Raw genomic sequence first — 18,101 nt, 5'->3', positions numbered from 1 at the left:
CGCTTACTACCAGATGCAGGACTTGGTGGTCCCATCACTTGGTGTTATAAAAAGAAACTAAATATTGTCGAAATACAAAGACGGAATTACAAATGGAATTACGGAACGGAATTAAGAATGAAAATAATAATATAATAATAAATCATTTGTTTCGACCAACATGGATCATAAAATGGAGTTACAATTTCTTCGAAAGAAATTTCTCTACACTGTAGAAAAATTTCAAAGGAGTTTAGATGGGTATAAAAGTTTCGTCGTTTCTAACACTTTTGAGGTCTGTGGGTAGGTGTTCGTAGAAATGGCCTAGACCTATTACCAGCGAATTTATCGTAGTGAGTTTGGTACGGATTTTAGTTTCTCGAGTTTCGCAACGCTCGGCCTCCGCCCGTACATTGCAAGTGTATGGCGTGCATGGCTTATCATTACCATCAACCCATTTATACGTCCCGCTGCTGTGCACGGCTCTCCTCCCAGGCGATGGTTTAGGCCAAAGCCACCACTCTGGCCTAATACTTCACACATTTTCCGTTTGCGAACCTTATTCGACGTGCAACTTTCACTTTCATAATGTGTTCCTTCACCGAAAAGCTCATTTCGCACATATATTACGAGAATCTCAGAAGTGCAATCCCGGATTTGAACCCACGTTCTTTGCTTGAGAAGCGGTAGGTCAAACTATTAGGCCACCACGGCTTTGACGTATGAACTCCGTGCATGACTCATAAGAGATTTAATACAAACAGCCTGGATCCAAACCAGGTTTGTCGTTATTTCAGCGCCATGAGGGTGCGTACAAATCTGGCGGATGCGCTGGATATGCACACGAACAGGATTGCACTACGTAATGCACGTGTGCAGCTCGCAAGCCTTTTGTAAACGGCTCTATGGGTATCCTCAGAAATAAGATTTTTTTTATAGTAAATGAAGATATTATTTACTACATTAGTTATTATTCAGAGAAAAGAAAAAGGAACTTTTTGAAAGTCCAAAATACTTAAAATACACAACTTTACCTACACTTGTTTCCCAAGTGTAAACACAGTAGCTTATACTTCAAATTATTGGACGCGTGAAGCGTTGGTAATCGAGGGACCGTCGTCACGAACGGGCTTAACGCTGATCTTTCTGATTTTCGTTTACCGTTTTTTTGCTCACTATGATTATGTAGGTATTTCTATTTCTCCCGTAATCAATATACGAGTACTACCCGTTATGTGGTTTTCCATATTCATGACGATGAATATTTTTTGTTGTTTATGATTCTACCAGTATTTGTTAGGTAGGTACTTAAGTTACAATAACTTAGTACTTTACCTAACAGACACTTTACGTATTTTTAACAAATACGCAATTTTTAACCGTTTTCTGCTTTGTCACAAAATCTGAAACAAAATGCATTTTATTTATTTTCTCTATTTTTTTCAATAGAGTTGTACTGGGACGGCGTTAAAAGATTTTAATTTAGTTGCTACTTTATGTCTAATTCTTATTTATTTAAATATAAACATTACTCACTATTTTATATTCTCACTTGTATTGTTCCATTAAATGTGTGGATGAATATAGTCACATAAATACAAAAATACTAAGACAAGACAAAAAAATGTTCTTGTATAGATTATGTGTTTGATGTTTTCGTATATACCAACCAAATAATGGGGAGGAATATTTGGATGGGTTCTAAACGTAAATAACAATATGAATGAGTTCATGCCGTATTAATCACAGCAAACATTTTCCTTTGTACGTTTATTATATTCGTCCATAGTTAACGCTTTGCAAAGTTGGATTTGCTTTATCTTAAAAATACTAACAATATTTTATTGGAGCTTCTTCTTCTTCTTCTTCGCTTGTCGACTCTGTAGTTTATATTTATAAGGACCAATATTCAGCGACTGACATAGCACCATCAGTAGCGTTGTACAGGTCCTCGGATAGACATGGGGAGAGGCATAGTCTGGGGAGAGACACCACAGATACACGCGCTCTCCGACTTGGGTCCGCAGTCTATTTAGAGGCTTCCAAGTATGCCAAGGTAGATTATGCCCAGGAGGGAGGTGCTCTGACAGCGAAATGAGTGATGCCGTGGGGTATCTCTCCTTCCAGAGATTTATACGAGCTATAAAGTTAAGACGTTCATACGAATAAAATGCAACAAATACAACCTTGCCAATATTGCGTGTATCACTAGCAGTTTAAAATTCCAATCATAGATTTAGTATACCGGTCAGGGATGCTGATCCACAAAAACTCGAAAAATGAGATTTTAATGCAAAATTATAGCTTGTCGTCTAGTCTCCATTTTACAAACATAAAGTAAGTGTTAGCTAATTATACTGTACCTGTCGATATATTTACATAATTATTTAAAATATATAGAATGTAATTTAAGATGTTAATTAATCCTAGTAATTTAAATGAGTACTTCAGTTGTTCACTTCCTACACGTACACCATATTGTTCGATAGAGTAGGGATAACTCGACTTATAAATATCCGGCTGTATTCTTTGAAAAGCACAGAAAAAACGTTTAATGATCGAGAAGTGAACAACTCTCCTTCATATTATGAAAGTGAGTGTGAGTGAGAAACTATTATACTCGGTGAGTACCTAGTACCTACTGATGTTATACTAATAATACTTGTTAGAAATTATGCCATATCTCTGCTGTGTATGTAATCTTTTGGCAAATTATTTATAAAATATAGGAATTACATAATAACCCTTGTTATATATTGATACCAATAGACATATGTTATAGATATTACATTTATATTTACTGAGTTATATCTAACTTGCCTTATTTAATGTACTGCCCACCAAGTTACTCAAGTAATAAATTATCTTTATACCTATGTTAAACTGTTGCATTCACAGAAGTAAGCATCTGGATGCGTAATAAATATTCCGCGTAGTGTTAAATTAATAATTCTTCAAAGAGAGCTTCAATAATGACTTCACGGTTTATGAATGTTTAAGAAAATAATTTATTTGTCGAGGCAATGTGGATTACATGTTTAAGGGATCTCAGAAATAACCACACACTAAATTCGTCCAACAATTATATTTGATTTGACAACACTGTCACCAATGACACTTAGACACCGTTACTTAATTACACTTAATTCCCTACTTTTGGTGTCAATCGTGCGTTTCGGGCGACGAAAAGAGAATGCCCCCACCTATAACATTTATGATCCTATAACACATAACTTTCAGACATTACCTATATATTATAACAAAAGTGTATATATGCGATGAAAATAAGAGTTCTAGTTCCACTATAAGCTTCATATGAGATGTTTTTTGAAACGGACGAACAAGCATCTAAATTTAAATTGAGATAAGATAAGCCGGCAAAAATGGGTCGGCTAATACAGGCAGCAAAAGCATTCCTTTTGCCAAAGACCGCATACCAGAAGAAACAGTACTTTTTGGGACACTATAGGGAAGAATAGATTATAGAATAATAGGTGCTTATCACGTAAATAATAGATCATTTCATTGGCTTCAATGCTGTCATCCATTGGAGCCAAAAAAAGACTGATCTGTCGCTTACGTAAATAATTTAAAAATATCGAAATTTTACATAAATTTTAATACAAAAATATGTAAAAATAGGAAATTATTATAGGAATAATTATTGGGCGTCATTGTTTAGAGAAACTATTAGTGCTATAGGATATACATAGGTACCTAGGCCTCACGTGTCACAGCTTTCACAATCGATTACAGCGTTTGACATGCGCATTTGACATAACAACATTCGTGCAACTACAACAAGAACTAGAAGCATTTTCCTGTCTCAAAATGAAAGCAAACACAAGCTAAAATTCGCGCACTGTGTCAAGAAAACGCATCTACGTTTAAATGTTTTATTCGTGGCAAACTCGGCCACCGGTAAACCAACTGTCTGAATTCCGACAGAACACACAAATCTTACAATTTTCTTTGTGATAACTGCACTGTAATGAAACAAAATTATTGCATTTAAATTTAGCTGAAAACGTATAATGTAATTACTGTATCTTGCACTGGAAAATCGAGCGTTATCAGCACCGTGCAGTTCTATAGTTGTATTGAAATGAATTATAATTCTTTGAAATTTTTTTACACGTTTTACTTGATGTTTATTTACATAGTGTAGATGAAATTGGTATATCTCGAGGCGCCTTCATATCACACGTTTATAGAAGTACTCGCGCGTCAGCCGCGCAGCAACTAATTTTCATAAAATATTTGGAAGCGCGGTCGCAGCGGTACTGTCGAGACGCGCGCGCGCGCCAGTTTTGCAGCAACAATGATTAGTGAACTAAGACATAACACGAAACTGCTGCGCCACTGCAGCGCATAAGCATCTAATTTGAAAGCGTCCTCAGGGGTTTACTGTTGAAATGTCCGACGACGAGTCTTCGATTTTCCAACTCAAGTTAACAATGTTCTAAACAGTGCCTCTGCCATGAGATTACAGAGACGTTGTCGCAAGGCGGCTTTGTAAAATTTGCTGAAGTTCTTGACACTGAAACCCAAACTTATCCTTCGCTAATGATGTCAAACATATAGTGGGGTTATATTTCAGGTTAGATTACAATAAAATTGGAAAACAATTTGAAACGCGTAGAGTGCATAAACTCTTTAGTTACGTCCCAGAAAATGAGATTTCACAAATTATTTTCAATCAAAGACATATGTGTTTTATGTTACTCCAAACAAAGTATGTTCATTTCTAATCTAAGCATAAAAACAATTCTGCGTAAAAAAAATTAAGAGTTTAGTTGATGTGATTGGAATGTAAATTTGCAAATCTACCTATTAACAAAAATATAATTACTTTAAATTCTGTGTTTTTTTCATGAACAGGCAAGACGAAGAATGTGATTGTTTAGTGTAAGATAGCTTAAACAAATCTAGATAAATAAAATTTCCAACTACAATACAATCTGTCATCTACCAAATCGATGACTTTACTTACTGCCTACAATGTTCGTACCTGCACTTATAATCTATGACCGTAGTTCATGCATCTTTATCACACTCGCTACAGACAAAAAAATTACTATCTTTATCTTCAATTGATAACTGTTATTTATAAAAATAAACAGAAATATAAACAAAGTATAGCAAAAACGTAAATATTTTGCGTCGTTTGTGATTTCTTTATTTTTTGTATTTTATTTACTTTAAAATTTTTAATTAGTGCGCTTTCTAAATACACACAATGTCATATTTTTCTCAAGTATTTGGCAATGCCATTTGGTCTTCGGAAACCTCTGTTTATTAATGTGGAGTTAGAATCAGTTATTGCTTACGTTCGATGATCTTATACATGTATAATAATAACATTATTTACGTTGAGTATATCCTGTTGTCTGAAATAATAAGGAAGTCCTAAGCAATCAATATTGTCCTTGCTTCTCTATAAATCTTAACAAGTGCTCGTTACTTAAGAAGCATTTGGAGTTTCTAAGTTATAAAGAGCGGGCACGAAAGATAAAACCCAATAAATGCATTAACTGGCAATTAAGGCATTAACTGCTCTCCTACCCCCTGAAATTGTGACGCAGCTAAGGCAATTTATAAGTGCTACTTCCTATTTCCCGCAATTTCGCGATTTTCATTCATTATGGGACAACACAGACTCTTCCAAAAAAGTTTCTCTTGTTTGGAAATCAGACCATAAAGAGATCCGATCTAGCTGATCCGAGCCTAATCTCGAGATGTTCAATTTAAAATACTTCATTGCGAATGCTAATGACTCATATGCCTCGCGTAAGCGTTGCACGTAGTTGAAAGTAAGCATCCGCAAGCATGTATTGTGTGCCACTTCTACAGATCCGTAATACCACTTCCATGAGCTTAAGAACTTCTTTTATTATTACCCGACGGAATCTGCTTACAGATACCCCTGCCCTGCGGGGCCACAGCCGGGGCTATGTGGGACTGGGCTGAACCCTAAAAGGGAGGAACCCGACCGCACCAAACCCCCGGGGTGTTCCTCCTCTCCGTTGCAGGTAGAGGCACGGGTACGCTATCGCTCGTCCGCGCCTCCACCAGCGGCTGTCCGCGCCCAGCGCAGTCCCTCCCCGAGAAGGGAGACCCAACGGTCCCTCGACTCCAAATGTAAGGCTCGCCGAACACCAGACGAGCCTTCCATCTCGGGCCCCTCCATGCTGGGCAGCGAACTCCCCCAAGTCCTCTATTGCCGTCCAAAATGTCCTACTCTATCGCCGTCAAAAATGTCGTATTCACTATCACAGCCTGAATCATGCACGCAAAATTAATAAAATACAATGTCGTGTACAATGCGTGTTAATAAATTATATCTCGTCGTGTGCGATATAGGCGCCACGTTACGGCTGCTTAAGCGTAAACAAAACAATAATCAAGATGGCGTCGGGTGCTTTTACGGACACAGATCGCATTCCCGATTCGTTTCCTTCATCAGCTCAGGACGTGACTGGGATAAAGAACCTATCTGTGTTCCGAATTAGAATATGAATTTCTCAAATGCATTGGAACGAGGACGCTGATTTTGAAATTAGATATCGACGATAATGCCTTGATAATACCCTTAGTTACACAAATAAAAAACTAATTAAATTTATATGCTATTTATTACTTTTTTGTTTATTATGATGGCATGCGATAAATTGTTGCTGTTGATGTAATTCGGATGATTGATGACAAAATGTTTAATTAGTAATAAGTACCTACCGGATCATGAGTGTTGACTATTGTATCGTTTTTTAATTTCATTATTGCATTAAATTTAGGACAATTTTCGCTATTTTTTTGTATAGACGGGACGAGCATGTCGTGCACCTGGTGGTAAGCGACATTGCCACTCAGAGTTTTCAATCACAAAGATCTTAGGGTCACTACCCCTCACCCTGAGCATAATTTGATAAGTCCCATGTCCCATAATTTCACCAGCACCCTTACTAAAATAGGTAAGATGGAAGTAGTTCCCTGGATGAACTCTTTCACAAGGAGTTGTACTGCTGCTAAATTACTCACTAATAATGTTATATTATAAGGATGAGTATTCAAACGACATTAATAGCCAGATATCAAAATGAATTAAAGGGCTTAACGAACGCAAGGAGAATTATTTTGAGTGGTTAAAAGTAATCAATATAAAGCCACTTGCAATCCATTTAATTAAACAGCTACGGGAAAATCCAATCATATGCGTAACCGCACAAACATACTTGTTTCACATTTAAATTCAATTTGATTGAATATACCAAAAGTTATTGATGTAACTTCTTGTTATTGTCGCTGGATTCGTTGGAAATAAAAGCATATTTCATACAATGAATGTCATAATCACAGCTTCCGGAATCAATAAGGTCAAAAAAGGTCCAATATAAAAAAATCATTGCGTCCAATAAAATTAACCGACAACTTAATATTTTATGGTATAAAACCCAAATTCATGATATAAAACAACATTTTTGTTTAGGTTTTATTTTTGGTTATGTCAAATGATGGGATGAATAAGTCTTGAGCGTGATGTTAAGTCCATAACAATTCCAGTGCCACTTAAAACTTTAAATCGCAAAGACATGATGGCACTGCCACCGCGTCCGTCAACCTGAGACGTAAAGTTGACAGGATGTGGTCTGTGTTGACAAGTCTCATGTACCTGGAGTTTCACCAGCGCCCATACTCTTCAAAATTGAAACGCAGTAATGTTTTCATTACTCTTTGACAGCAGAAATAGTGGTGGCAGTTCTTCCGCGGATAAACACTTTCAAAAGCAGATTTAACTAAAAATATGTTATTACAAAATTTCATCAACTCTTCATACCTTTTTTTTTCTTAATTTGAGACGGGCTGGGAGTATAGTAAGTTATTGGATTTCATAACTGATAAAATAGATTTAGTAAATTTTGTTGGACCTTACAATATTTTAATAATTTTTATAACACATTAACAATAAACATTGTCGCATTTGCATAAGACTCCCATCGCCGACTGTAAAATACCCTGACATACCCTAAAATCGCCTCTGAAACCAACCATTAGGACAATTTGGACCAAACCGAAAAGTTTTCTTGCCTACTGGCAAAATGAACATCGATGTCAAAAGTTAATAATGGTGCTGCCATTGCAGAGCTAAAAAGTTATTTGTCAAAGAAGTGTTTATGTAAAGGTCATTTTCCAACAATTTTTTGCTTTTTATATAATATCTTATGATAACCGTTATACTGTACAATTTTGGCAATATTTTGCTACGAAATATTTACCGTTTCCAAGCCACTGATTTCTACTAGCTAAAGTTTAAAGCAAAATCCATATTAGCCGACATTGCTTTATGTGTTGTCATTTTTCACGTTTGTTCACTTGATTGCCTTCATAAGTTACAGCAACGTTCCTTTGTCTCAAGAACAAAACCTGTCAAATGAAAATAAAATAGACATTGCATCCGGTACAGATATTTACTCGACACTAGAGTCTTATGTCTCGGCATATTTACCAGTGGCAACGATATATTTTTGGGAACTTATTGTGAAATTAGAAACTTTATACTCTATATTCATATAAATGACTTTATATTCAGTATAACGACTTTAAGGTAAGACGTGGATGAAGTTGATTCAACTTTGAAGATTAGTAACAGTAGAGATCCTTGTCAATGAGTTCGTCCAGGGAAGTACTGCCACCTAACCGACTTTTGCAGCCAGCAGTAATGGGAACTAAAATAACTGCGTTCTGGCTTTGAAGAGTAAGGGTGCTGGTGTAATTACAGGCACAATGTCTCAGGATGACGGGCACAGAGCTGCTCTTCAGACCTTTGCGATATAAAGCTCTGAGCAGCACTGGAACTGTTATGGATAAGCGTGTTGTTCATTCCGTTACTTGGTATCATAAAAACAAAATCTCTGACCAAAAGTCTAAGTTGTATTTTCGCAAAATTCAGAGTACAGAAAAGAGCTTTTCACTTCTCAGGCTCTTCAAGTTCGTATTTATGTTGTGTGTAGGCCGCATAAAATAGGATTTTATGCTCTAGTGCATAAAATAAAATCGTCATTCAAGACCGAAGCAATGACGCATGCGCCAACAGCCACGTAAACTAGAACTTTATAAAATAAAGTTTTACTTTTATTTTTTTAATCCGTGTTATATTACAAAACTATAAAAGTAGGCAATAGTAATTCTAATAAGAAAAAAATTTTTTATTTTTATTTTTTTTTTATAAAAGTTTGTAAAATATAACTGAGCATTATGTAATCCGACCTGAGTCACGTGTAGAATTGACATTCCATTTTAATTAAATAATCGTTTATTTGTAATATTGCTGTTTAATTTCCTCGCAATCGAAGCAGAGTGTATAACTCGTTCATAAAACCCATTTTACCCTCGACTTAAGTATTCACATACTAAATACTCGTCTCGGGTAAAATGACGCGTTTTATGCACTTGTTGTACAATTTACTATTATTCACCGTTCGTGGGGTGAATGTAAAAATAACAGGGTGCTTGTAAATTGGCGAAATATCTGTATACAGTATAATAGTATTCCTCAGCCACGTCTGGTTTACCGAAGGAGTGGGTGAGATTAAATCATGTAAAACATGCGCATACTTTTACAAATGTATCCTGTAAAATACCGACAGATAGACTACTCGACGAAAGTGTTTGCCTCCTAAAGCAAGTTATATATCAAGAATCAATTGATGTTATTGGTTCGAGTTTCATTTTTATTAACAACAATGCATTTTTCATCACTGTGACTCGCCTTACGGCATACAAAGTTTTCATAGTTTTTTAAATAATTTTATTCATGCAATAAATTGTATAAATTGTATACACTATAAGCATGCGGTAAAATCAACCATCAATCAATAATCTCAACCAAAAAGTAATAAAACAAGATAACAATAATAAAATATGAAAAGAATTCATTAATAAGCTAGTGTGATTTTAAAAATTAGAACACGTGAAATATAAATTTTATAAGAAATCTTTAATATTGTACGACTAACAACATCATGCCAATAAAATGTAAAATGTAATATAAGTTTGAAATGTAAATTTTTGAAACCCTCAATGTTGTACCAGTTGAAGTGAATAAATAATAACTTCATTCTGCACAATTATAGTACCATTGTAGAGACTTTCTTATACTAAATACGTCCAAACCGTCATCGATAAGTAGCAGATATAGAAATTGTAAGCTCTATTAGATTCACATCGCAGAACTGTTTACGTCGATAAATTTCGTATTTTTACGATTTGATTTGTACTAGCGTCTGTCCTTATTTTTTTATATAGTAGCCTTCATATTTGTTATACTGCATCATAGTTCTAATTTTTTTAATTCGTATTTATATAACACATTGTGACTTATACACCAATGAGTACACCTCCGCGTAATAAATGTATAACGTAATGTAAATCCTACAAGGTCAAATAAGTTTTAAGTAGGTAGCAGTTCCACTCCTTGTGAATGAGTTCGTCCAGGTAAATACTATGTATTTCTGTCACCAAGCAGTAATGCTCACATCACCGCGATCGGACTAGTGAGAACAGAATAAAATTTACGTTTACAGCAGCCAGCTCTCAAATGAGCTGAATGAATGAGCTGAACCTTTTAATAACTGAACAGAGATGTTCATAAAACCATCCCAATTCAATTAGCCTTCCAATAAAAAAACCGCTTTGAAATCAGTCCATCCGTCCATACCCAGACACAGGCTTCAAACTTATAAGTCCTTTCTTTTTGCGTCGGGGGTTAAAAATCTTCTTCTTCTTCTTCTTCTTGAGGTGCCTCTTCAATCCTGAAGGTTGGCCGTTAGCTTCTTGTATTCGTCTCGATTAGCAGCCAACCGGAACAGCTGTTCGACCGAGGTAATGCCGGTCCACTCCCGGATGTTTCGCAGCCACGATTTTTTCCTACGGCCTGCGCGTCTCATCGGTTAAAAATCACTAAAACTGAACATTCTTTTGTTGGTTCAATTTCTTAACACTTCTCTTATAAGGTATATACTAGCCATTGCTAAATCTTACAAGAACTTAAATACATAAGTACGTATAATAAATAGAATTAGCAATAGAGCTCCTTGTGAAAGAGTTCGTCCAGGGAAGTACTGCCACCTTACCTATTTCTGCCGCCAAGCAGTAAATATGCTCACATTGCTGCAATCCGGTTTTGAAGGGCAAGTAAGAGTACTGATGAAATTACGAGCACATGGGACTTGATCAACTTATGTCTCAGGGTGGCGGGCGCAGTGACAGTACTCCTCAGATCATTGCGATTTAAAGCTCTGAGTAGTACTGTAACTTTTATAGGCAGACGTGTCACTTGCTGTTATACCGTCCATCACTTGTTACACGTCGCGTCGTTTGGTATTATAAGACGATACAAAATAAATATATTTACAAGTATTCGCATAGCATATTTCGTAAGCGTTCGCATTTATATAATAAAATGTAATTGGGTCCTGAACTAAAAATAATACAAAATCTACGCCGACGCTGTTCTGCGTGATGAAAACATAGTGTGACTAAGTAAATTTTCTCACTAAAATGTATAACACGTCTTAAGAACAAGCACACATTTCACATCAAAAAAAACAACGGCAGTTTATCCATCTGTTAAAGGAACCTGTTTTCCGACGACAATTTACGACCAAAATAAATATTTAATGGAAAATATACCTGTATATATATTAAGAATAAAAAGAATAAAGAATAAAAAGAATAAAAAATATTTTGTATTATAGTAGCAGGCAGATACATAAAAAAAGTAAGAAAGTTTATAAATAGAACATTTCCTCGAGGGCCGTACCCTGGGGCATGGTGCTCAGAAGGGAGGCAACATTTCCTCTTTGAATTGCTAAACTTATTATTTGGCAGAAATAACTGCCAGCCTTGTGGTGACCGGAGGTGCACTTATTTTACGAGGCGATACGACAGCTCGTTCGCTACAAGTTTCGCTTGTGGGACCCAGGATTTCAACCGCAAAAGGCACAAAGCTGTAGCACTGAGCAAAGTTGGCTTATTTGAGCGTTTTGCGGTTCACGGCCGTTCTGGCCACAGAGCCTGCGCCGCCTACGCTTGCAAGGACATGGGAGCTTGCAAGGACACTAGCTGTCTCCCTAGCTTCCATTGACCGACTGTCATACCGTTAAGCCTCCTACCGTCACTGCGATAGATGCCAGTGAGCTCGAGGACTGCCGGTATCTTAGCGCTGGTGAAGGCCCGTATAATGATGCTATTGAGCGCTGCGTGTCGGGATATGCGGCCAGCGCTTCGAGTACACGAGAGGCGATGGTAACCAAACTCGTCAACAGCATCACCACACGTCCATTGACGGGAGTGGACTGTTCTTGCCCCCAATCGGACGCAGACAGCTAGTGTGAGGGAAAGGCCCTCTAATGACGTGCCGATATTTGGCCGAGGGTAATGCCTGTACCTAATGCCCAGACTATTTTCAAAGGAGGCTATGAGACGAGCCTGTACTCTAAGGTCGCTGGCAGAGTGCATAAGTTCTTCTTGAACGATCGTGCAGAACGGATAGTCCCAGCAACTCTGTTGGTGTGGAAAAGACGGAACATCAATGTCTTGACATTTAGACGTCCAAGCGTTTCTGGCTTCGGCCAAGCACGACAGCTCAACGGAACAAAAAGAATATATTGAGTATAAAATTTTACGAGTAGAGACGTGAACGAATATTATTATATTATTATATATAAACGCACACTTGCTTGTTATATTGTTAATAATAATAAGCGTTGGGTTGCAATCATGATCAGGACATATTTTGCACATTACACTGAATATTCTATCACACTCGAAGAAATGGTACTGAAATGTGCTGTTACATAGAACTTGTTTCACCTTTTCACAAGAAATTCAATTAGTTAAAGTTGTGTTCAGTTCTTAACGAATGGCTTGTGAGAGTAATGTTTCAATTCTGCCAATGACCACTTCATGCCAGTTTCATAAAAATAGAGGGAGTGCCTACAGAAAATTTGTTCGGTAACTCAAAGGGAGCATCGAAGAAAGTTGTAATATTGTTATTATTATTTCCGGCCACTAGGCTTGTGCCAGTGCGAATTTAATAGGAATAATATAAAAATTATGGCAATCATCGCCAGTGTCAATTTTCTTCTTCTTCATCTTTTTGCTTAATGGTGCTACCCTTTACCCTTTTCGCCAGAATCGAGTTTTCCGCTTAGTAATTTTAAGAGCTTCTGTAGACTGATGTTCAGTGAGTAATGTAAGAGCACAATGTGGTATAAAAAATATTTTCTTATTAAATTTTAAATTTTGAAGCTGCAGAGCTGTCGAATTACCAATACAATTAACAACACTCATAAACTACTTAAATAGACACATAAAATAAGTCAACATATAACAACACATAAAAAATAAATAAATTAGCCAAAAAACGACACAGAACACCTTGTAGCTGACACTCAACCTAACAGCAGAGTCCACAATGTCAGTTTTCAAGACAAAGGTACTTTTGAGAAATTTGATTTACAGAAGACATTTTAGTTTTGTATCAGCGTTGCCAATTACTATTTCTTAATGCCATAGACTATGTTGCAATCATAGACTTTGCTTGTAATCTGCCATCTATCATATTTTTTTGGTATTATTGTTTGCCATCGCCAATATCGCCACAACTATTCCACTCTGGTGTTTGGTGGTTTTTGCGGGATTAAATTATTTTGCATCGGGTCTTTTTCCATTGTACTCTGGCTTGACGAATTAACCATCATAAGCCAATTACGTTTTATGTAATATGAATTACATATAATTTCTCGCCTTTCTTTACATTTTTAGTAGCGTCGATATGCATATACATGCTTTACAAGCTTCGACCCAGTATATCGAAGGTTATCAAGATTAGAACGTGGTGTGGGCAAACCAATTCTTTTCTATACATCCTACATTTTCTCTAGCAATTTATCCAAATTTATTGTGTGAATTTGTACTGAACGCTCTCTTCATGGCTCACAATTCAGCTGAGGTTTTTTTGTTACATCATAATTTGGCTGCACCCGTCATTAATTTTCACGGGGTCTCGTGTGTACCTATCCGGCCCGTTCCTTTGTTACGCCTGTACTCAATTAAAATCATCCGGTTTTAATAAGATAGGAAGTGAACACTTATATCCAAATTATGTAGCATAATCCCTTGTTTGTGTGAATATTCCTAACATTTACACTATAAAATAACAAAAACCGCTAGATGGCATTACTGCCGTCAAAGTCAAATAATAATTTATTCCTTAAGTAAAATAAGTTTACACTTGAAAAAGTCATCTTTAAGGTACTGCTCGTTCACTGTGCTTCTCAGAGAAGAACGAGCAAGAATCTTTTAGGGATTGCTTTTTACAAATGTACTTAAATACTAATACATTTTGAATCAAATTTGTGTAGTATCTAGTGGCATGTCTTCTTTCCATACACCTTTATTAACTGACTTCAAAAAAAAGGAGATTCTCAATTCGCCGTTTGTTTTTTTTGTATGTATGTTAGGTACGCAATAACTCATTCGTGAACCGATTTGGATGATTCTTTTTTTTGTTGGAAAGAGGGTACCTCTGATGTAGTTCCGTTTAAATTTGAAGAAAATATTTCACTTCTAACGGTGACAAACTAGGGCATGAATCACTTAAGAGATCGGTTTGTTTAGTACTCTATACTGTTTTTAATTTATCTAACATGTAGTCTTGAATTTTGTAATATTTGGCATTATTTTGTGGAGAAACAGCCTGAATTCACAATACTTACTCATTATAAAAGAAAATGTGTGAGTATCCCTAGGTAACTTAACAACAACTGAAAACTGTAAATCATACTTTAAGCCTTTGAAAATATTGACTCTGCCGGCGATTTATATTTTAGAAATATGCAAATTTGTAAGACACCGCCAGGTATAAAAACTATATAATCAGGCCCTCAACAAAATTAAAATTAGTGTCTTTTAGTTCACATAATAATGTCCATGAAAATATTAAATAAATTACCTAAAAGGTAAATGACATAAAAGGTGAAGAGAACAATTACAAATTTATTAAATTATTGGGAAAAAAATTATTGAATAATGCTATTATACTTTGACGATAAACTTTTTTTAAATAAATTTGATAATAAATTTACGGAACAAATTATTAAGGAATTAAATGAAATTATAAACTTCAAAATAACTTGGTGATTAGTTCATCACAAAATAAAATTGAAATCAACTTTTTCACAGAGACTATATTTACATTTAATTTTACTTCAGACGGTTTGTATATTTTTTATTAATCTTATTTTTAATGAAATAAAAATGTGGTTAATTCTAATACAATTTTAGATTTATACAGAATTGAAATTCCTGTGGCCTACATCGCTCATGTTTGATCTGTACTGACTAATTTAAGACCTATGTAACATGTACTCAATAATTTTTTTTCCATCCTCTAAGACTCAATAAAACATTTTGATTTTGATTTTTAATATGACATTTCAATTAAAACATTTTTCATATAGATTTGAAACTTAGAAAATGATAATCTTAATATGTGCTCCGGAACCTTATTGTAAAAACGTATACAGTTCCCCTTAAAATAGAATCGTTTACCATAATTAGGAATCGTAGTACCACGAGTTTGGATTTAGTTCTAAAATTAATATTATGGGCATTTTCTTTCTTAATTAAATTATGAATATTTCTACGGGCATACAAAATTTTTGAGTAAATGTACTGTGATGCCACAGTCATTATACCAGTTCCCTTAAACTGTTATCTGAGAGCAGCTCGAGAACCTAAAGGACGCATTTATTCGACACGAATTTTATCGCGCTCACCCCGCCTCCGCCGAACGGAGTGGAGTCCGTGTTGCCGCTGCACAGCGACCGCGTGCGTCTAACAGTTATGGCAAATATGCTCTATTTATGTAGCTTTTATGTTTTAACTTAAATGAGGGACACAGGCTCGCGGGAGAGATTGGCTTAAATTTGGTCTACGCGCGGCGGCTTGTATTATGTATTCAAAAGAATTTAAATGTTGTTGCCTAGTGAATAGAATTCTGATTCGCCATTAATGTACATGAAGACGCTGGGCGAACTGCTGGAAGAACTGGGCGGTCGCGCGAAACCTTTCTCCTCGTGTAACTGGGCGCAAACGGTACACAGAACGAATCGCTCGTTTTTGTATTACTAATATTGGTTTGTATGTCTGTCTTTCCTTGTCATAAACAACGTAATCGGCATTTTTAGCGAAATTGAGTTATTAACATAACTGGAATCTGCGAAACGAGATCTACAATTCTCTATAGGCGGTTTTTTAATATCTTATTTAGTTACAGTTTTATTTAGCAAAATGCGCAACTAACATTTTTCAAAGAAAAAGTCTTTAGGTGTCAATACGTCGATGGTTGCCAAAATGCAAATACGATGTTTATGACAGGGAGGGCAGATTATATTCGAGCTATAACGCGCTAGCACTGCTATCACGAGGAACTATAATTTTCGATAAGATTCCAGCTCGAGCCAACATTTCGCAGAGGTAATATCGTACCGATAAAGTTAATCCGAGGTGCGATTATTGCTAGTTAAAAACTTTACCAACACCTCGCCTTCTGGATGTGCAATACCATTAGCTCTGGCAATTTTTGAAAGGTCGAACAAGCCAAAGATGCCGTCTGGCTGCAAACTGGACGACAGCGATGCGGGTGGTGGCTTGCGCGAATTGATCTAAATATTTAAGTTTCATAATTACGCTGTCCTCGACGGCAACTGTGCAGGCGTCGGTACTCGGGTGGTGAATGCACTTTCGAATAATCATAGTGTCATTTTGTTGCTTATTCACACATATTTTTCAATCAATCAAATTTAGAGATGTCGTCGGAGGTAATATTTCAGCAGTTTTGGAAAGGCCACCAAATTGGAACAGCAAACGTATCGCCCAAAAAAATGGAAGGATTATTAATTACTATAAAGAGAGGAATGTGATTCGAATTCTGGCTAAACATTTACAAGACTAAGTCAAACGTTTCTACGGTCATTCTAGATTTTGTCTACAGTCTTCGCAACTACGGCGAAACTCGACTTTTTGCTTTCTTTGTTTGTAATACGGGTTCACATCTTGCGTCCATAATAAATCAAACAGAATAAAAGAATTCACGGTAAAAAAAAGGTCACGTCACAGTATCGATATCGCGCTCACACTCTCGTCACGTCACTTTACCACTGAAAACCAAGCGATCTAGTCACTGGCGTTAAGAACACGTCACTTTTGTCGCGTATCGCCCGCATCGCTTTCGCCACCGCACCGTCGCCGTCGCCGTCGCCGCTCGCTGTCGTCCGGTTAATTAATGGTCTTAATGTCAACGTACTTTGTTATAAATTCTTAAGAAACAAACTACGGTAATAATACATCACTAACAAATCTTTATATAATATATCTTATAGGAACATTAATGAGTATGTCACGTGGTACAGAACACGAAATGCAATTATACGCGTGGTTACAGGCGAAAGTTGGAAGCAAAGTAATTCATTCGCAGAACTTATAATAAATAATATATTTTTTTCGTATTCTTACCACACATTACGTGATAATAATATTTATTGCACTTTATTTCTTAAAATATTTATTGTTGTACTGTAGATAGCAGTTTAAGTCCACTATGACATTTACATGATTTTCATAAAAATCACACGGTGGGTCCAGTCAACATCGTGGTCCAGTGGTTTGCACAACGGTTTTCACGGTGTCGCCATCTCTGAAGTCCCGGATTCGATCCCCGGCCGGGCCAATGTAGAAACTAATTTTTCTATTTTGCCTCGGGTCTGGGTGTGTATGTTGCCTAATATTTATATTTATTATTATAACTATTTTCGGATCTACATCGCGTATATTTGTTGTTTTCAAAAGGACATGTCAGTCGCGACCACGGGACCTGTAAAAGGCCCGAAACGTTTGTTTATTTGAAAAACAAATATGCGCAATGTAGGTCGGAAAAAATAGTTTCATTTCCTATGTGTAATAATTGCGAAAACCTAAGAACCCTTCTATTTCTAGTTTATTTAGAAGGCTGTGTATGAATGACATTATTATTATTAAGGTGATTTTGCCCATTTTTAAAA

General features: G+C 36.2%; 1 non-coding gene across 1 annotated transcript; it reads left to right on the top strand.

Annotated features, from left to right (window-relative positions):
* Positions 1-16,504: 16,504 nt before the first annotated feature.
* On the top strand, positions 16,505-16,674 carry LOC113232109. Its single transcript, XR_003310597.1, has one exon. It is a non-coding gene; the product is annotated as a U4 spliceosomal RNA (small nuclear RNA).
* The last annotated feature ends 1,427 nt before the right edge of the window (positions 16,675-18,101 follow it).

The sequence above is a fragment of the Hyposmocoma kahamanoa genome, unplaced genomic scaffold (genome assembly GCF_003589595.1).
Source record: "Hyposmocoma kahamanoa isolate Upper Pololo Valley unplaced genomic scaffold, ASM358959v1 66, whole genome shotgun sequence".
NCBI classification, from domain to species: Eukaryota; Metazoa; Arthropoda; class Insecta; order Lepidoptera; family Cosmopterigidae; genus Hyposmocoma; species Hyposmocoma kahamanoa.
This window is presented reverse-complemented; position numbering and strand designations above follow the sequence as displayed.